General features: G+C 43.7%; 1 protein-coding gene across 4 annotated transcripts in view; it reads left to right on the forward strand.

The window, feature by feature from the left end:
• MGAT1 (alpha-1,3-mannosyl-glycoprotein 2-beta-N-acetylglucosaminyltransferase) overlaps positions 1-21,586 on the forward strand; it is a 65,431-nt gene that overhangs the window by 31,503 nt on the left and 12,342 nt on the right. Inside the window, exons 3-4 of one of the 4 annotated variants that reach the window (XM_060093768.1) lie at positions 14,606-14,649; positions 16,356-16,788. The gene's annotated coding sequence lies outside the window, so the exon portion shown is untranslated. Of the gene's footprint in view, positions 1-14,605; positions 14,650-15,387; positions 15,406-15,555; positions 15,758-16,355; positions 16,789-21,422; positions 21,582-21,586 lie in introns of those variants that run through there. The other 3 variants (XM_060093770.1, XM_060093769.1, XM_060093773.1) reach the window with 3 other exon arrangements.

The raw sequence follows: 21,586 nt of genomic DNA on the forward strand, positions 1-21,586 counted from the left end.
TGTCAATCCCAATTTCCCAATTCATCACACCTCAACCACAGCCCCTGCTGCTTTCCCCCCTTGGTGTCTGTACGTTCGTTCTCTACATCTGTGTCTCAATTGCTTCCCTGCAAACCATTTCATCTGTACCATTTTTCTGGGTTCCACATATATGCGTTAATATACAGTATTTCTTTTTCTCTTTCTCACTTACTTCACTCTGTATGACAGTCTCTAGATCCATCCACGTCTCTACAAATGACCCAATTTCATTCCTTTTTATGGCTGAGTAATATTCCATTGTATATATCTATCACATCTTCTTTATCCAGTCATCTGTCGATGGGAATTTAGGTTGCTTCCATGAACTGGCTATTGTAAATAGTGCTGCAATGAATATTGGAGTGCATGTGTCTTTTTGAATTATGATTTTCTCAGGGTATATGCCCAGTAGTGGGATTGCTGGGTCATATGATAGTTCTATTTTTAGTTTTTTAAGGAACCTCCATACTGTTCTCCATAGTGGCTGTATCAATTTACATTCCCACCAACAGTGCAAGGGGGTTCCCTTTCCTCCACACCCTCTCCAGCATTTGTTGTTTGTAGATTTTCTGATGATGCCCATTCTAACTGGTGTGAGGTGATACCTCATTGTAGTTTTTATTTGCATTTCTCTAATAATTAGTGATGTTGAGCAGCTTTTCATGTGCTTCATGGCCATCTGTATGTCTTCTTTGGAGAAATGTCTATTTAGGTCTTCTGCCCATTTTTGGATTGGGTTGTTCGTTTTTTTAATATTGAGCTGTATGAGCTGTTTATATATTTTGGAGATCAATACTTTGTCCGTTGATTCGTTTGCAAATATTTTCCCCCATTCTGAGGGTTGTCTTTTCATTTTGTTTATGGTTTCCTTTGCTGTGCAAAAGCTTTTAAGTTTCATTAGGTCCCATTTGTTTATTTTTGTTTTTATTTCCATTACTCTAGGAGATGGTTCAAAAAAGATGTTGCTGTGATGTATGTCAAAGAGTGTTCTTCCTATGTTTTCCTCTAAGAGTTTTATAGTGTCCGGTCTTACATTTAGATCTCGAATCCATTTTGAGTTTATTTTTGTGTATGGTGTTAGGGAGTGTTTTAATTTCATTCTTTTACATGTAGCTGTCCAGTTTTCCCAACACCACTTATTGAAGAGACTGTCTTTTCTCCATTGTATATCCTTGCCTCCTTTGTCAGACTAGTTGACCATAGGTGCGTGGGTTTATCTCTGGGCTTTCTATCTCGTTCCATTGATCTATATTTCTGTCTTTGTGCCAGTACCATATTGTCTTCATTACTGTAGCTTTGTAATATAGTATGAAGTCAGGGAGTCTGATTCCTCTAGCTCTGCTTTTTTCCCTCAAGACTGCTTTGGCTATTCAGAGTCTTTTGTGTCTCCATACAAATTTTAAGATTTTTTGTCCTAGTTCTGTAAAAAAATGCCATTGGTAATTTGATAGGGATTGCATTGAATCTGTAGATTGCTTTGGGTAGTATAGTCATTTTCACAATATTGATTCTTCCAATCCAAGAACATGGTATATCTCTCCATCTGTTGGTATCATCTTTAATTTCTTTCATCAGTGTCTTAGAGTTTTCTGCATAGAGGTCTTTTGTCTCCCTGGGTAGGTTTATTCTTAGGTATCTTATTCTTTTTGTTGCAGTGGTAAATGGGAGTCTTTCCTTAATTTCTCTTTCAGATTTTTCATCATTAGTATATAGGAATGCAAGAGATTTCTGTGCATTAATTTTGTATCCTGCTACTTTACCAAATTCATTGATTAGTTCTAGTAGTTTTCTGGTGGCATCTTTAGGATTCTCTATGTATAGTATCACGTCATCTGCAAACAGTGACAGTTTTACTTCTTTTTTTTTTTTTTTTTTGCGGTATGTGGGCTTCGCGCTGTTGTGGCCTCTCCCGTTGCAGAGCACAGCCTCTGGACGTGCAGGCTCAACGGCCACGGCTCACAGGCCCAGCCCCTCCGCGGCATGTGGGATCTTCCCGGACCGGGGCACGAAGCCCCAGTTTTACTTCTTCTTTTCCAGTTTGTATTCCTTTTATTTCTTTTTTTCTCTGATTGCTGTGGCTAGGACTTCCAAAACTATGTTGAATAATAGTGGTGAGAGTGGACACCCTTGTCTCTTTCCTGATCTTAGAGGAAATGCTTTCAGTTTTTCACCATTGAGAATGATTTTTTCTGTGGGTTTGTCGTATATGGCCTTTATTATGTTGAGGTAGGTTCCCTCTATGACCACTTTCTGGAGAGTTTTTATCATAAATGGGTGTTGAATTTTGTCAAAAGCTTTTTCTGCATCTATTGAGATGATCATATGGTTTTTCTTCTTCAATTTGTTAATATGGTGTATCACATTGATTGATTTGTGTATATTGAAGAATCCTTGCATCCCCGGGATAAATCCCACTTGATCATGGTGTATGATCCTTTTAATATGTTGTTGGATTCTGTTTGCTAGTATTCTGTTGAGGATTTTTGCATCTATATTCATCAGTGATATTGGTCTGTAATTTTCTTTTTTTGTAGTATCTTTGTCTGGTTTTGGTATCAGGGTGGTGGTGGCCTCATAGAATGAGTTTGGGAGTGTTCCTTCCTCTGCAATTTTTTGGAAGAGTTTGAGAAGGATGGGTGTTAGCTCTTCTCTTAATGTTTGATAGAACTCACCTGTGAAGCCATGTGGTCCTGGACTTTTGTTTGTTGGAAGATTTTTTGTGTGTGTGTGGTACGCGGGCCTCCCACTGCTGTGGCCTCTCCCATTGCGGAGCACAGGCCTCGGACGCGCAGGCTCAGCAGCCATGGCTCACAGGCCCAGCCGCTCCACAGCATGCGGGATCCTCCCGGACCAGGGCACAAACCCGTGTCCCCTGCATCGGCAGGCGGACTCTCAACCACTGCGCCACCAGGGGAGCCCTTGTTGAAAGATTTTTAATCACAGTTTCAATTTCATTACTTGCAATTGGTCTGTTAATATTTTCTATTTCTTCCTGGTTCAGTCTTGGAAGGTTATACCTTTCTAAGAATTTGTCCATTTCTTCCATGTTGTCCATTTTATTGGCATAAAGTTGCTTGTAGTAGTGTCTTAGGATGCTTTGTATTTCTGTGGTGTCTGTTGTAACTTCTCCTTTTTCATTTCTAATTTTATTGATTTGAGTCCTCTCCCTCTTTTTCTTGATGAGTCTGGCTAATGGTTTATCAATTTTGTGTATCTTCTCAAAGAACCAGGTTTAGTTTTATTGATCTTTGCTATTGTTTTCTTTGTTTCTATTTCATTTATTTCTGCTCTGGTCTTTATGACTTCTTCTTTCCTTCTGCTAACTTTGGGTTTTGTTTGTTCTTCTTTCTCTAGTTCCTTTAGGTGTAAGGTTATATTGTTTGAGATTTTTCTTGTTTCTTGAGGTAGGCTTGTATTGCTATAAACTTCCCTCTTAGAACTGCTTTTGCTGCATCCCATAGGTTTTGGATCGTCGTATTTTCATTCTCATTTGTCTCTAGGTATTTTTTGATTTCCTCTTTGATTTCTTCAGCAATCTCTTGGTTATTTAGTAACGTATTGTTTAGCCTCCATGTGTTTGTGTTTTTTACGTTTTTTTCCCTGTAATTCATTTCTAATCTCATAGTGTTGTGGTCAGAAAAGACACTGGATAGGACTTCAATTTTCTTAAATTTACTGAGTCTTGATTTGTGACCCAAGATGTGAGCTATCCTGGAGAATGTTCTGTGCACACTTGAGAAGAAAGTGTAATCTGCTGTTTTTGGATGGAATGTCCTATAAATATCAGTTAAATCTATCTGGTCTATTGTGTCATTTAAAGCTTGTGTTTCCTTATTTATTTTCATTTTGGACGATCTGTGCATTGGTGTAAGTGAGGTGTTAAAGTCCCCCAGTTATGGTGTTACTGTCGATTTCCTCTTTTAGAGCTGTTAGCAGTTGCCTTATGTATTGAGGTGATTCTATGTTGGGTGCATATTTATTTATAATTGTTATATCTTCTTTTTGGATTGATCCCCTGATCATTATGTAATGTCCTTCCTTGTCTCTTGTAACATTCTTTATTTTAAAGTCTATTTTATCTGATATGAGTATTGCTACTCCAGCTTTCTTTTGATTTCCATTTCCATGGAATATCTTTTTCCATCCCCTCAGTTTCAGTCTGTATGTGTCCCTAGGTCTGAAGTGGGTCTCTTGTAGACAGCATATATATGGGTCTTGTTTTTGTATCCATTCAGCAAGCCTGTGTCTTTTGGTTGGAGCTTTTAATCCATTCACGTTTAAGGTAATTATCGATATGTATGTTCCTATTACCATTTTCTTAATTGTTTTGGGTTTGTTTTTGTAGGTCCTTTTCTTCTCTTGTTTTTCCCACTTAGAGAAGTTCCTTTAGCATTTGTTGTAGAGCTGGTTTGTTGTAGAGCTAGTGCTGAATTCTCTTAGCTTTTGCTTGTCTGGAAAGCTTTTGATTTCTCCATCGAATCTGAACGAGATCGTTGCTGGGTAGAGTAATCTTGGTTGTAGGGTCTTCCCTTTCATCACTTTAAGTATATCATGCCACTCCCTTCTGACTGGTAGAGTTTCTGCTGAGAAATCAGCTGTTAACCTTATGGGAGTTCCGTTGTATGTTATTTTTCGTTTTTCCCTTGCTGCTTTCAATAATTTTTCTTTGTCTTTAATTTTTGCCAATTTGATTACTATGTGTCTTGGCGTGTTTCTCCTTGGGTTTATCCTGTATGGGACTTGCTGCGCTTCCTGGACTTGGGTGGCTATTTCCTTTCCCATGTTAGAGAAGTTTTCAACTATAATCTCTTCAAATATTTTCTCGGGTCCTTCCTCTTTCTCCTTCTGGGACCCCTATAATGCGAATGTTGTTGCATTTAATGTTGTCCCAGAGGTCTCTTAGGCTGTCTTCATTTCTTTTCATTCTGTTTTCTTTATTCTGTTCCGCAGCAGTGAATTCCACCATTATGTCTTCCAGGTCACTTATCCGTTCTTCTGCCTCAGTTATTCTGCTATTGATCCCTTCTAGTGTATTTTTCATTTCAGTTATTGTATTGTTCATCTCTGTTTGTTTGTTCTTTAATTCTTCTACATCTTTGTTAAACATTTCTTGCATCTTCTCGATCTTTGCCTCCAATCTTTTTCCGAGGTCCTGGATCATCTTCACTATCATTATTCTGAATTCTTTTTCTGGAATGTTGACTATCTCCACTTCATTTAGTTGTTTTTCTGGGGTTTTATCTTGTTCCTTCATCTGGTACATAGCCCTCTGGCTTTTCATCTTGTCTTTCTGTCAATGTGGTTTTTGTTCCACAGGCTGCAGGATTGTAGTTCTTCTTGCTTCTCATGACTCAGAATTTTGATCGCTCTCTCTTGCCTGTTTTAGCATGTAGATATCTATATTTCTCGTCCTATTAATTACTTAGACCTCCTTCACTGACTTCCATCCCCAACTTAAATATTTCTCTTTCATTCCGTCTCCCTTCTCAGCCTCTTTGTTTTGTTCGGTCCAGTTATGTTATTGTCCCTCACATGCTTTTGCTTGCTCTTTTCTGCTGTTTTTTTTTTAAATACTAAAAGGGCCTAATATCAGAGATGGTACTTTCAAAGGCTAATGTATGTGTTTCTCTTTTTATGATTAATAAAGACTATTACTGACAATTATTTAAAATGTTTCTAACAATTAAAAATAGTTGTTCTGGTTTAATACCCATTTCAAAAAAGATAAAGGAATTATGAAAAGGTTGTAATTTTGGTTGGGGGGGTAACAGTTGTAATTGTTTTCCCCAAAGTACTTTTCAACTGCTCTTGCACAAGGAAATGCTTTAAAGGATTTGATGGGGGTGTGTGAAACCTGGTCTCTGCAATCAGGACAAGCATCCAAGCTCCTGGCACGAGGCCCAGCTTAGATGATAAGGATTAGAAATATTCCTATTTGAGCTTGGTTCTACTTGAAGTAAGGGAGGATTTATGACACCTAAACCAGGGGTTCCTCTCTCCTGGTTCCCTTCAAGACCTTGCTGGTGCGCCATCTACCCTCAGGAAGTATTCCTAATTTAAGTTTACATCCCTCTAAACACTTCTTTATTCTTTAAACCAGCACTTCTGCATGTCTTCAGTGTTTTACTTGTAAGCTTCTTTGTTCTTTCTTGAGAACCAGTCTCCTCTCTCCCTGTGAACTGATACATCCTGAAGGCAAAAGACACTTTTATTTCAGAGTGTTCTCACTTGACTACCCTTTCTCCCTCTCCACCCCTCTCCCCATCACTCCCCACCAGTGGAGGCCCGTACAGGAAAACCTCAGCTTCCTGGCATCAGTATCTGAGGTTTCAAATATTCACTAGGTAACTGGACAACCCCTGCTGATGGAGCTGGTCTAAGGGAATACTGACCTGAGAAAAATGCTTCTGATTTAAATGCAAATTCAGATTTAAAACCAACCAACCAACCCACCAACCCACCAACCCAGTGACAATTAGAGCTTATAATATTGTTAAAGAAAGGTGTTTAAAAGCAGACTGGTTTTCTCTATAACATGATAACACTTTGAGAGCCCTGAAAAAGGGAGAGGCCAGGTGAGAAACAGAAGCAGCTTCCTAAGGGAGGGGATGCTGAGGGCTTTCTCTGTTCTCAGATGGAGAGGGCATTGAGGGGTTCTCCCCTGAAAGCTCAAAGCTACTAGCACCCTGACACTTTCTGATTGCTATCTGGAAACTTCTAAACACAATAAATATTTACATAGCTCTTTTCAGTTTTAAAAGGGTTCTCACAGTCTTGGTTTCATTTGATCCTCATGAATGCCTTGCCAGGAATGAAGGACAGGTTTTACAATCTGAGCCTTGGGAAAGGAAATCGAATCTCCTGAGTCCACTGAAATTAGAGGAGCCAGAATCTGAGCTGGCAGGTAAATGTTTATTGAATCGAACAAATTCAGGAATATATGAGTATGATAAGGTAAACAGGGTCTCTTCCTTTCAGAAGCTCATAATCTAGTTGGGAAGGAATGCCCCAAATTAACATAATTAAAATAATACTAGGATGAAATAAGGGAAGACCAGACACAAGATAGTAAGTTCATCCTTCATTGTGAAATGAAGCAAGAAAGTGCTATGATCTTAAGTGTACTTAAATAGCTTTCATCCCATGATTGAACTGAAATTCCCAAGTGTCCTCCATCCACCACCCTGCCTTCATCCTAAGTCTCTGCTTAATATTCTGAGTTTCACTCAGATTCCTTACAGCATCTACACAGTTTTCAGCTTTACACCTTAGCTCTGGAGATGTCTGGGCTTGTCACATCCTCTTCAGTTCCATATTTGCAGTGCAACTCTGGGCCCCCACACCCAATTATTAATTTATTTATTTACTTTTAGCCACAAGGAACATAAAAAAGGGAATGGGGGTTATCTGTCTTCAGTGTTCCAGAAAGTCCACCCTCACCTCCTGGAAGTGCTGAAGGGAGCAGATTTTAGAAAATGGTATAATGACTAATAAATCACACATGAAGAGAGACCTATAGGCACAGGGCATTTCAGGAAGGAAAACCAACCAGGCCAAGGACAGAGTGAGTGAGAAGACAAGGGGAAAGTCAGAACATGCCTATAGTCAGGACTGTGTCTCCACCTGACACAGAAGAAACATGGTGTGATGATTATGTGCATACTAAGAGTAGGGATAACAGATCATTTAAAATTGGGATTTCCCCACATCTAGGAGGGCACTGGCCCGTATCCACTGCTTTCCAGAAAACAGGAATTCCTCCCAAATACCTTTCTTCATCTGGGGATTCTGTAGGCTTTTATGTGGAGGCTGTGGTCCAGTCTCTTTATTCATTCCTTATATCACACTGGGAAAAACAGATACTACACAGTGGAAACAAGTTAAATATCCATGAACCAACGACTGAATAAACCACATACATACAGTGGAATGTTATTCAGCCACAAAAAGGAACGAAGTGCTAATACATACTATAACATGGATGAACCTTAAAAACTATGCTAAGTGAAAGAAGCCAGACACATAATGTCTGATGCCATTCATATGAAATGTCCAGAACAGGCCAACTGGTAGAGATGTAAAGTAGATCAATGGTTGCCAGGGGTGAGGGAGGCAGAAATGGGGAGCGACTGCTAATGGACATGGGGTTTCTTTCAAAGGTGATGAAAGTGTTCTGGATTAGTGGTGATGGTTGTATAACTCTGCCAGTATACCAAAAACCACTAAACCATACACTTTGGAAGGATGCAAAAAAAAAAAAAAAAAAAAAAGGTGTACAATGTTAGAGTTTTAGTTATCAGGTTAATACAATTTAGTATTAACTAAATTGTATTAACCTGATATTTGCCTGCGAACATTAGAAACATCAAAAATAGAATAAGCATAACTAAAAAACTATCCATAAAACATGAAAAATGGCAAAGAAACAAAGACATAAAATGAGGGAGGTGGAAGATAGTCAAATGAGTCCCAACATATACAAAATTGGTATTCCTAAGATGAGAATAGAACAAATGAAACAGAAAAAAAAGTAAAGAAGTACTAGCCTGAAACTTTTCTGAATTAATCGTAAGAATAGTAACCGACATTTACTGAGCACTTACTATATACTTTGGGCATAGTTTGAAGAACTTGACATGCACGATCTCATTGAATGCTCATGATAATTGAATAATGTTAGGTAGTGTTATCATCCCCACTGTATTCATGAGAAAACTAAGGCACAGAGAGGGTTAGTAACTTGCTAAAGGAAATTCTGCAGTAAGTGGCATAACTGAAATAAAATAAAACTCGTACCTGCAGATTTAAAGGGTGTAATGTGTCCAGGAAAAACTGGTATAACTAAGTCATTCTGGTTAAGTGTACTGCACTTCATGGATAATGGAAAACCTACATGGGCAACAGACTGAAAAATCTGTTTCTCCCAAAGGGAAACATCAAGTGGCTTCAGATTGCTCCTAGCATCAACTCATGTCAGAAGGTCAGAAGGTTGAGCAGGGCCAACAAATCTTGAGCAAGTGTCCTCCAAGACTTTTGTCCTTTAAGTAGAAAATCTGAAACTATCGCCATTCATGCTTGAGCTTTGCTACCTGAGAGAAACTTACTCTGAATTCAGCAAATCTCAGGAAGGAGCTGGCTGGCCAGGCTTGAGTCCTGTGTGACCCAATTCCTATGGTCACAGTATGAGCTGTACTGACTGGCCCAGGTTGGGAAGAGACAGAGAGAAGCGCATAGTCATGAAATAATTGGGAGATGAACTTTGAGGGGTGTGCTGATTGATTGGATGTGGGAACTTTGTGGAGGACTTGGATTTCTGGCACAAGCATTTGGCTGGATAAGGGAGCTACTCACTGAGAAGGGAAATACTGGGAGAGGAGCTGGGAGGAATACTGTGAGTTCAGTTTTGGACACTTGAATTAGAGCTATCTGTGAGGGGACCAAGTTAAGATACCAAGCACAGAGCTGGATATATGGGCCTGGAAGACGGAGGAGAAGGGACCTGGGGGGCTTATTTGGGTGTCTCTGACACAGAGTTGATAATGGAAGCCACGTGACTTCTGTGGGATTGTAAGCAACTTTTGGCAGGAAAGAGCTCTTTGCAGGAAAGAGCTCTCTGCGGGAGGCCCCTTTTGTCTTGACACTAACATTAAACCTGGCATCCCCATGCTCTACTCATCTCTGGCCCTAGCACACCTTTCAAATCTTTTGATCACATAATACCTTGCCTAACATGTGGGTTCTTTCTGTAGATCAAAGAAGTAGAAGTGAAGAATAAGTAACCGATGACCAGATCTCTTCCCTAGCTTCCCCTTCAGTAACCTCGCGAACAAACTGTGTGAACAAGATAGCACCTAAAGAAAAATCACAGGAAGTCGACAAACATGCACACAGTGGGAAGTCGCCGATTCTGACCCCCTGTTTCAGTGGTTAACTGAGATTCCTTCCTTTTTTCCCTTTAAAAACTTTCATGGCTGAGCAGAATCTTCAGAGATGGCTTTGGGGGGAAACTGAGTCCACCATCTCCCCAGATTGCCGGCACGCGGATTAAAAGTAACTTTCCTTTCTACCAATATTTGTCTCTCTTGAGTACTGATTTTTGAGCAGTGAGCAGCCAGACCTGAGTTTGGTAACAGGATCATCTAAAGAGAAAGTGTTGGGTACAGAATAAGAGGGAGGAGGAAGAAGCTCGTCAGGAAGGCTGAGAAGGAGTGGTCAGAGAGGGAGGAGGGCACCCAGGAGAGTGTGGTGGCATGGGAGTCAAGGGGGAAGAGTGTTGGAAGGAGAGGTGCACAGTCAGAGGTGCACAGATGAGTGGGTCAGAAGTTGCTAAGAGGTACAATAAGATAAAAGGAGAAAATGAATATGGCTGTTTCCTTATGGGTCAGAATTCTAAAATACATTCCAGGATAAAAGAACATGTGACAAATAGCAAATATACAAACTGACTTTTGTATCTATCTGACTTTGGACTAAAATCAGTACAAAGAATACTTGAAAAGGTTAGGAGGAGCCCATTAAATTATAAAAGAGTATCTAGCTTCTAAAATGAATCCAAAATAAGTATCATCTGAAAAATATATGTTGGAAAAAATATATTTGTGAAAATATCCAAGAAAACATCGAAAAACAAGATAATAGGGAAGACTTAAGATGGTGCTGGCAGGGTGTGAAGAAAAGGACCCTCCTGCTCGCTGGAGTCAAAGCAGTGACACCTTTCTGTAGGTCTCACATGCGTCAAAAGCCTTCAGCAGTGACTGCACCTTTTGACAACAGTTTCAGGATTTTATCCTGAGGAAATAATTAGGGATATGCTCAGACATTTAGCTACAAGTAATTTCGTAAAAGTAAAAAGTTGGAAACCAAATGTACAAAAACAGGGACAATAATTATGGTACATTTGTATCATGGGAGATCACACAGTCATTAAAAATGCCATAGAGGTATATTTTCTGATATGGAAAAACGTTTACAATATATAAAGCAATAAAAGCTAATTATAATAGGATCTCAAATATGCATATATATGAACAGAACAAACATTATTTCTGGCTGCTGGCTTTACATATGGTTATTTTTAAATTTTGCTTATTTGTGATTTACTATTTTTCTGTAATGAATATATACTTCTTTTACAATAATTTTTAAAAGCCTGGTAATTTTGTAAAGGTGAAGGGAGAAAAGAGTTCACTAGAATTAAACTATAACTGATCATTAATAAATAAGCAAATCATAAAGTGCTAACATTTATCCTGAGTTAACCAGATTCAGTTTTTCTGCTATCAGAGGCAATGAGGCCTAAAAATAGAAACTGCCTTGTGTTATACAAAATAAAGTTACAGTTCAGTCATACTTGTCTTTGAACTGTGACATCTGTATCTGTTACATATATATGTGGGTATGGAGAAAATATTTGGAAAGATATCCACTAAATTTAAAAGTAGTTCCCTTCAGCAGGAAGGGATTAGTGGAGGTGGGACGATATTAACTTTTTCTTTACACACCTCTGTTGTTTGCTTTATTATAACAAGCATGCAAAAAGTCTAAGTACGTTTTAAAAAGTGGTTATAATTTTGAAAGTATTTAGAAACATGATACTATTTTATGATGATAAAATATCATAATGCAAAATATGCATACTATATGCTTATCACTATGTTCAGGTATCTGCAGGATAAGAATATTCCATGAAAATAGTTGTTCAAGTTCATTCATTCATTCCACAAATGTTTGTTGAGCACCTACTAAGGGCCAGGCACGTGGCCCTGTTCCAGGGACTTAGGATACAGCAAGGAATCAAACAGCCAAATATGCCTCCCCTCATGGAACTGACATTCTAGTGGGGAGAGACAGAAGGGAAACAGTAAGCATAATAAATATGTTGGGAGTTGGTAAGTGAGTGCTACTGAAAAAATTGAGCAGAGTAAAGGGAAACTGGCAGTGCTGTGGGTGAGGGGCAGGGTTTAAATAGGTTGGCCAGGGAAGGCCTCACTGAGAAAGGTGACATTTGAGAAAATATTTGAAAGGGTAATGAAAGTATCCAGAAGAAGAGCTTTATACGCAGAGAGAACAGCTAGTGCAAAGGCCCTGAGGTGGGTTCAAGGAATAGCAATCAGGGTAGTGTGGCTGAGACAGAGTAAGCAAAGGGAGAGCAAGTTAGGGGTAAGCAGGCCAGTTGGTGTTGGGCTCTGTAGGCTGCTGTAAGGACTTTGGCTTTTTATTCCAAGTGAACTGGGGAGCCACTGTGGGCTTTTAAGCAGAGAAATGCCAGGATCCCTGCTGTGTGAAGACTAGGCTACTGGAGAAGGGGAGTAAGGACAGAGGGACCTGGTTGTCCAGGTGCGTGATGAACGGGGCTGTGAGAATGCTGAGGTGTTGAATCCTAGACAGAGCTTGAAGATAGAGCCAACAGGGTTTCCTGACAGGCTGGATAGAGGACGTAAGAGAGGAAGATGAGGATGGCTCTTGGCATTCCGGCCTGAGAAAATGAAGTGGAGTTAACATTAATTCAGATGAGAAAGCTTATTGCGAAAAGATCAGGAACTTATTTGTGGACCTGTATTGTTTGAGTGTAGCAGCAATATAAATTTTGTTTTAAGAATGTTTCTAATATTATGACATCCTTCCAAATAAAAAAAAATCAGGACTTCCCTGGTGGCGCAGTGGTTGAGAGTCCGACTGCCGATGCAGGGGACATGGGTTCGTGCCCCGGTCCAGGAAGATCCCACATGCCGCGGAGCGGCTAGGTCCGTGAGCCATGGCCGGTGAGCCTGCGCATCCGGAGCCTGTGCTCCGCAACGGGAGAGGCCACGACAGTGAGAGGCCGGCGTAGCGCAAAAAAAAAAAAAAAATCATTTCATGACTCCTGACCTAGCAACTATTACACTCCCAGTATTGAAAATATGCAAGTTGGTCACTGCTAGTAATCTGGAGAAATCACATGGATAGAAGATATTCCAGAAGACTGGAACCTAGGTTCCAGTTTTCAAAAAGGGGGGAAAGACAGACGCTGTAAATCTGTCCATAGTCCTGGCAAGATTCTAGAACATGTCATTAAATGGATGAACTCCTAAAATTAGTAGTAGCTCCTCTTGGATTCAGCCTTAAGAGCAAGTCAGATCAACGTATGTACTAGAAAAACCCAGTCTTTTATCCTGTGTGTCTTCTTTACTACTCATACAGAGTACTTAACTTCTGACACCAAATGTGTGGAGGTTTTCTCCCACCAAGCAGTTCTCTGTGACACCGGCTGCTTGTCCTACAATTTAACTCAATTCTGACACAATCTGGAATAACATCAGATCCCACAGGTTAGGGGCTCAGTACCACCAGACTGACTCCGCTTCAGATAGCAATTGCAAGTCACAACTTCTGTTCTACCTGGAGGTTCCCGTGACCTCCTACCCCTTGGATTCGATTATTTGCTAGAGCAGCTCACAGAACTCAGGGAAACACTTATGTGTATTAGTTTATTAAAGGATACAGATGAATGCCAGATGAGATACAGCGGTCAAGGCCTGGGAGGGTCCCGAGCACAGGAGCGTCTGTCCTTCTGGAGTTGGGGGTGTGGCACCCTCCCGGTTTGTGGATGTGTTCACCGACCTAGAAGCTCTCTGAACCCCATACTATTGGGATTTTAATGGATACTTCATCACCTAAGCCTAATCTATCATTAGCTCCATTTTCAACCCTTCTCTCATCTCAAGAAAATGGCGGGGGTGGGGGAGTGCCTGGGGAGGGGTTGCTTAAAAATTCCAACCTTCTAATCACAGCTTGGTCTTTCCAATGATCAGCCCCCATCCAGAAGCTATCCAGGAGCCCACCCAAAGTTGCCTCATTAGAAAAAATGACACTCCTATCACCCAAGAAATGTCAAGGGTTTCAGTGGCCCTGTGTCGGGAACTAGGGTCAAAGATCAAATATTGGAACAAAAGATCCTCCTAGTGCTCTTATCACTTATGAAAATTCCAAGGATTTTAGGAGCTCGGTATCAGAAACTAGACAAAGACCAAAGAAATATATTTATTCTAATAAATCACAGTATCAAAGAAGATATGCCAGAAGACTGGAGCCTAAGTTCCAGTTTTCAATAAGAGGGGGAAAAAACAAAGGCTGCGAATCCGTCCATAGTCCTGGCAAAATTCTAGAACACGTCATTAATTGGATGACGTATGAACAAAGATTAGTAGTAGCTTCTCTTGGATTCAGTTTGAAGTCAAAAGCAAGTCAGACCAATACATTTAGAAAAAAGCAACCAGGGAAATTTTGGAACTTGGAAGTCCAATGTTTGAAGGTGTAGAAAGGTTTAAGAGGAGACTGGTCACAGGTGGCACACGATAGTGGCAACGTAGGTTAGTGTCACAGACTGGGAAGTTCGCGTCCAGCCTCTATCACTTTCTAGCCACGTAACCTCGGGCAGAGCTCTCTGCTGCTCAGGGAATGGTAACCGTGGTCCCGACCTGTGGGTACTAATAATTGAAAAGTGTTTCACACGAGGCGTGTACAACAGAGAGCTGTCCTGGGGACGCGCGGGGCGGGGGGGGGGCTTACTTTATGAGTAGTCTCACTCTTTTCTTTCTCTTTTCAGACCCAAGGAAGGTCCTGACTCCGTGAGGGATGCAGCGAGAAACAGTAAGCAATGAACAAAACAGCTTTCCTTCAGTACGGCTACAGAGCTCTCAGCACAGGAACGGGTGAACACAAGCCTTGGTGCTTCCAGAATTGCTTCTCACCAGGACTCGCATCCAGAGAGGGGGGCACTCTGGGCTTTCTCCAGAACCCTGAACAAGCGGGCGGTTGCTAAGCTACCCTAACACCGAGGTAGACTAGGTGAACCGGCCCCAGGACGGCTCCGCCCCCACTTCCGGGCTCCTCGCTCCGCCCCCTTCCCGCCCAACTCCCTCCAGGCTAGGCAGTCCAAGCACCCACCCTCGCCACCCGACCGAGGCGTCGTGACGCATGCGCTCTTCTTCCCGCGCGGCTCCACTTGACGCGAGCTCCCGCTTTCCGCCACAAACTCTGTCCCGCCCCTTCTTGCACGGCCGTTACTGTCGTCCCCAGCTCCGTTCTCACTCACACCCTGTCCTGCCCACGCCTCGTCCCCAGTCCTGTTAATAGTGACTGCAGAGCAACCTCAAGTCCTGCTCCCTTGGTGACGGTGGTGATGGGCGGGGGGGCAGATAAGGCGGGTGACGGGTGGTGGCAGTTGCCACGGACTCACTTCCGGAGGACGGGCGGAAGTGGCTGCGGTAGATGGTGGGAGGGGGAAAGGAGTGCGAGGGGAGGGCCGGGCCGCCAGGGGTCGAGGGGGTGGGGCCTGGGCGGGCAACCGGGACCCGGCCTGGGCCCTGGAGTCTGACCTGGGGCGGGCCGCGGCTCCCTGCTGAGGTTGGGGAGGGGATGGGGGCGGGACCCAGGTAAAGACCCAGCGCAGATAGGGCGAGGGTCGTCTGGGCAGCGGAGGGGTAGGGGTCAGAACCTAGAGAGGGTCGCGTTGTCACCCTCTTTCCCCGTGAACACCGAACGCGGGGTTCTGAGAAGGGTGGGAGGAGTTAAATTCTTGGCTGGGTAGGGGGGCGTTCTTGTGGGCGCCACGCCCCTACAGGAAGGAAGGGGGAGAGAGCGCGCGTTTGTGTGTGTGTGTGTGTGTACGTGTGTTTAGGAATACACTTAGAAGGGAGGGGGCGGCCAGGGTGGGCCACCGGACTGAAAAATTGGAACATCACTGGGGCTATTGCTGGTAGGACTCAGGCTTCTAACGTTTCAGGAGGGTGCTCTCAAGAGTTGGCCCCGGGAAGGAGTTTGACGGAGATTGGGAATTACATCCATGGCACAGTTTTAGAAGCAGAGGGGGAGGTGCGGGTGAAGGGAAGGGAGCAAAAAATGCTTGTAGAAGGTGCCAGCATCTAAGTGTGGAATGGATTTAGTTCAGACTGGGAGAGCTGGCCGATTAAAACACTGCACACCCTAAGAAGCTTGGGAGATGTAGGGCGATTAGTGTGTGGCACTAACAAGGCGAGAACAGGAGGAGAATGTTCTTTTCTGTATTTCTTAGAAGACAGTCTCCACACACTAGTGCTTTTGGTTACTTTTCCTATAGTGCGGTTAGGTGCTGTCTTTCCTTTATCTTGAGCCTTATATGTGTATACATAATGATGAGATGACTGTTTTGGGGTGCAATATGTGAGTGAGGCAGGAACTTTGTATAACCTTGTGGAGTGTTTAAGGAAGAGTTTTTGATGATAGAGTCAAGGAGTCTAATTTAGGTAGGGAGTCTTAGAAATCCCTTTGGGTATATAATAGGTTAGAGAGTGTCATGATGTTTAAATATTCTGCAGGTTAACACAGAAATCAGCCTCCTGGACCATGTCGGTTCTAAGGCCTGTTTCCTCTCATGAGCCTCAGCAGAAGACGGACTCGCCAGCCCTCACAGTGGATGACTTCCCCTCCCTGAACAAGAGATGGGATAGTACTGGGGATCTGCCAATCACCAGACTCTGGGCTTAATAAACCAGCTGAATGAAGGGATGTAATAGACCTCTGGGAGGGACACTGAAGCCTGCAGTGGGGGGGGAGGGGCCTGGACATACCCCTTCCCCCCCCAGACTCCTCCCCCTCAGAGTCCACTCAGCCATGGACTTTGGACCTGGACAAGAGGAGAAAAGCCCCACTTTGTTTGTTGTATCTGATTTGGGATTCTCAGTTTGGAAATGGAGTGCTGGATGGGGGTTTGATGATCTCCAGGGGAGCAGCTGAGAGAAGAGAAGAAAGGTAAGGTTCCTGTTTCATTTCCCACTTGGTGTCTTGCTGCTCCTGTGCCGAAAATGTTGAGTGGGGTAAGTCTGGGGACACTGTCATTGAGGAATTGCCGTGATGGGAACCCTTACCCTGAGGGGTACACAGGAAACTTCACCTCTCCTTCACTCCCGGGGTGCAGGCTTGTTCCCAGCTGCTCCTTACCCAGGTAGGAGTACCTTGTAAGGGGTTGTGAGCAATGGCAATTGTGAGGTTAGACCAAGAAGAACATGAAAATAATTTAGGCCTCTGAAGGGAGGTTGTGTTAGATTACTTGTAAGGGCTTTTTCAATGCTGAGATAGTAGGATTCCAAGTCAGTCTGGGCTAAGCACAACTCTGGAACGGATTACCCAGGCTGAGGCAGGCTGCTGTGTTTGGGGCAGCTAACTGAATAGAACTGCCTTGGGGGGCAGGTGGCAGATGGTCTAGGTAACCTCCTAAGTTGCCTCTCCTCCTTCCCCTATAAGGGAGTGTAGGCCATGAAACCTCATGGTAAGAGCAGAGGAAGAGAGCACAGGTTTGGGAATCAGGATTGTGTTCTAGCTCTGCCTTTCTTAGGGTACACCCCTAGGTATGTTGGTTAAGCTCTGCCATGTTGTCTTCACTTGCAAAATGGGGATAACTAACTTTCCAAGTCCCTCACAGGTTGTTCACAAGGAACAAATAAATGATAGATTTTGAGAAGTATCCAGGGCCATGTACATGTAAAACAGTAACATTGCTATTGCTTCATACGCTTGTATAGTTACATAGAGAAAAACTCTAAATTAGGAGTTTTGTTCTTTTATTGAAATAGGGTTCTGGCAAAAGCCTTATTTGTCCTTAACTAAAAGCCTGCCCTGAATTTGTCTCATCCTGTTGCTGTTAAACAACACCTGGGATCATGAAGGGTGGCAAAGGTGCACGGGTTCAAGGAGAACTGAAATTGAGGGATTCTGCCAGATACCTTGTTGACTCTCAGAGCTCTCCAGTCAGCTTGGCAAGTGTGCCTCTTTGGGGTAGCAGATTAAAGAGGGGTGGAGGAAAGTGGAAGTCTCAAGGACCACGTGTCTGTTTAGGAGATGGAGCACTGGGCCTTTCCTTCCTGTGCCATATCGTGGTCTTCTCTCCTGCTCTTTAAGATGCCAGAGTTTTTCAGACTGCCATTTTTTAGCCATCTATAGGCTTTCATGGTTACCTTCTTACTTTCAGCTCACTCCTTCTTTGAACTCCAGTTTACCTCTGCCAAGATGCCTGCTTTTCTCAGTGACGGTAACAGCAGAAGGGAGAGGTGTTGGGAATTTTGACAGACAGTGGGGTATGGTGGCCTGGGCAAGGGGTAGGAAGCTTGGCTTCTAGCATTTCTTTGCCTCTCACTAGCTGTGTAACACCTGGGCCTCACATACACTGGGTGCTGGCAACAATAACAGAGGTCGTTTGCAAGCTGAAAATCACATATTTAAGACTTAATTTCTGTTTTCCCTTCCTTCCTCGCCATAAGAGTCCCTGAGTCCTCCAGTGGCCTGAGGGCTGGGCAGGCAGACCTGGGTGGAGTTCCTGGCCCTAGATGTTTCTTCTCTAGTTTGATGCCTCAGGCAGCCCCTTTGAGGCCAGGCTTCTACTTTAGAAGGTCTGGGTTTCAGGGTGGACCTGCCACCTCCCCTAGCTTTGTCCAGCAAATTCCTGGTGCTAGTCTTTGCTTAGACACCGGGATCACAGTGATCCCTCAGGGATGTGTGGTCCCAGGATGCCTCTGCAGCCCTCATCGTGCCTGGGAGGACGGTGAGTGCTTCGAAGCACTTGAAGTACCACAGAGTCGTGCTGTATTTGTACAGTGCTTACATTATGTGAAGTATCCAGGCTGTTGTGTTGTGTAAGTTTTTCGTCACCACATTGTTGTGGGGAGAACAGAGCAGGGATTATTCTCCCAGTTTGATACATGAGGGGAAGCTACAGAAGCCTTGATTAGGAAGGGCTTGCCTAAGTGTGCAGTGGCAGATGCTGTGATTGCCTGCCCAGTGCTGTGCTGCTCCTACAGCATCTGACCTGAGAAGGGCCATTCGGATTCAGCTGCAAACCTCCAGGGAGGGGAACTCAAGTGCCCTGTCAGACAGCCTCTCTGGTAAGATGTTTCTTCCCTGGAGTGAGCCAGAATTCCTCTCTCCTGTTGTTTCCACCAAAAGCAGTAGCCCTGCCCTCAGCCTGACCCTTCCACAAGACAGTCCTCTCAAGACAGTCACACCCTTCTCACAGGGGTACCAGGATGTCAGGGCACAGCACTCACTGGGTGTCCAGCTACTTATCCACAATGATAGACTGAAACCACATATTGTGTGTGTGTTGTAATTGAATTTATTTATACCTTTTTTTTCCCCAAAAGCAACTGTAGGTGTCTAACCAAAAGTTCCATTTCACAGACATTGCTCAATGATTATTGTATTAATCTTTTCTCTTTTCTTTTATCTTAATGAACTGAGTTTCTGGGTCTTTATGGGGAGTAGGGATATTGAGAGGAAGGGAGAGGGAAAAATAGATACATCATTGATTTAAAACTTTGCTTTTACCGCTACTGATGGTTTCAGAGGATGAATTCTTAAGTTCAGAGCATGAATTCTTTCCAAATTATACAAAAATTCAGGGTATCGTGGGCATTGTTTATGGGAGGGTAGTTTCCTGGAACAATTTTCACTTCCTTCTTATCTCTCCTCTCCTCTTTTGGAAGTAGTTGGGGTTGGCTGGGACCAGATCTTCCTATTCCTTCCATTTTCACATAATCCATTAACAGTTTCATCCCCAGAATTCAGGCACCTGGCTCCTTGTTTCTGCCCTCCTTCCCCTATAACCCTTCTGCATGAAACCTCCATCAGGAGCCCAGGGCCTCTTTTCCCAGGTCAATTTGGCACTCATCACCCTGTTTCTTGCCTCTCAGACCAAATGTTTTCTCTTGCTTCCATCCAAGAATTCAGCTCATTCTTATTCTCTAACCAGGCCCTTTGTTTTGGGACAGTCATGGAATTTCTACTCTTAGATCTTCCTGTGAGCCTTGGAATTTAAACAGAGGACTATAATGATGGGACGAGAGTTTTGGTACACAGTTACCTGTCCTGTTCCCCATTGAACAGCCTTAGATGGAGAAGGATTATTGGTAGAGGTGAGAATCTGACATCTCATGGGCTGGTTTCCCGACCTTTCAGCATCCCACTGTGGCCTTTGTCCTGGGACAGTGATTTTAGCTCCTGATATCTTGTCTCTACAGTGTTTCCCAACTTTTTACATTTTAAGAAACTGGTTTTCCCTCTTGCCTTGACATGGAGTGTTAGTATGTAGGCCTTCCATGTCTCCTACATGAGGAAAAGCTTAGAGAAGGGGCAGGGGTACAGAAGCATTGGCTGCTGGCTGGCACATGGGAGCTGGCTGGCTCCCATCTCCTGCCACAGTCCACACAATCAGCTAAACTGGAGACCTTGCACACACACACACACACACACACACACACACACACACACACACACACACGAGTCCAGCCTCACTGAGGTGTCCGCTCTTCTTTCACTCTTCTCCTTCAGGGCTGGGCTCCAACTGCAGGATTTCCCTGCTGCCCCACTGTGTGCCTGTCATGCTGGACACACAGCTATAACAAAGAGCACTTGCACTCAAGGCTGCATGAGGAGAGGGAATGAGTGTCATCTTTGGAAGCAGGAATGCCTGGGTCTAAAACTTGGCCATGACCCTCATTAGGTCTTGTGACCTTCAGCAAGTCGGAACTTAGCTTGAGTCTCAAACTCTTCATCTGTAGAATGGGATGACAATGTGTACTCTGCAGAGCTGCTAGGAGGGTTAAAGGAGAGGCTGGGGGTGGGGCAGGATGCAGGTCTGGCATGTGATGGCCTCTGTGCAATTTTGTTTTAGCTCCTCAGCCCCACGCAGGGACCTTTAGGGCATGTCCTGCCTTTGTTTCTCTAAAACCCCACCTAACTCCTAGTTTCACCTAGAAACAAGTTAGTGAGTGAAGTCAGTAACCATATACCACAAAGTTCTGGCCTGCTCTGTGCTCCCTGCTCTGGAACACAGGGGAGGGAAGTGGATGGGGGCACGTGCTGGTGCCAGAGTGTGTCCTGATCACATGGTAGGGCTGGCCCTGGACTCAGTCCTTCTCAGGAAAGTCATCTGCATGAGTAGCCAGTAGTTCTCAGCTCCCCACCCTCACTTGTTAGGGTCAGATACGGACATCTAGGCTTTTCCAGGGTCCTCCCTCACCCCCTTTCACAGGGCTACCACAAAGCCTGATTGAGGCCTTTCCTCTTTAGGTCTGGAGGGTCTACCCTAGGGAAAGGTCTGTCTCTCTTTGCCCTTTTGCTCCAAACTAACAGCACTCATTACCCACCCCGAAAGGAAAAAACAAACAAAACAAAAAACAGGAAGAAAAAAAAAAAAGCCAGCTTGCTCTTTCTAGATTTTTGGCTGCAGGTGTTTCCTCCTTGGCTTCCTTTTTGGCATCCTGGTTCTTGTTCTTACTTCCCTGCACCCTCTAGCCTCTCAAATGCCCTGGACTCCTCCCTCCTGGAAGCCAGGGGTTGTGGGGAGGATCCTTGGCTTCGGGTTTGGTAAACGCACTACTGAGGCAGGCTGCTTGGCCTACCTCTGGCAGGGCTCTTCCCCTAAACCCCACGAGGCCCTGGGCTCTGGGGCTGGGGAGACGCGAGAAGTCTGACTGGAATGGGTTGAGTGTGGTTGGGTTGATGGGTATCGACCCGTGGAGTTGCGATTGAGAGCGGCAAAGGGCTCAAAGGTAAC

This window comes from Mesoplodon densirostris, chromosome 3 (genome assembly GCF_025265405.1).
Source record: "Mesoplodon densirostris isolate mMesDen1 chromosome 3, mMesDen1 primary haplotype, whole genome shotgun sequence".
In the NCBI taxonomy this organism is placed as follows: Eukaryota; Metazoa; Chordata; class Mammalia; order Artiodactyla; family Ziphiidae; genus Mesoplodon; species Mesoplodon densirostris.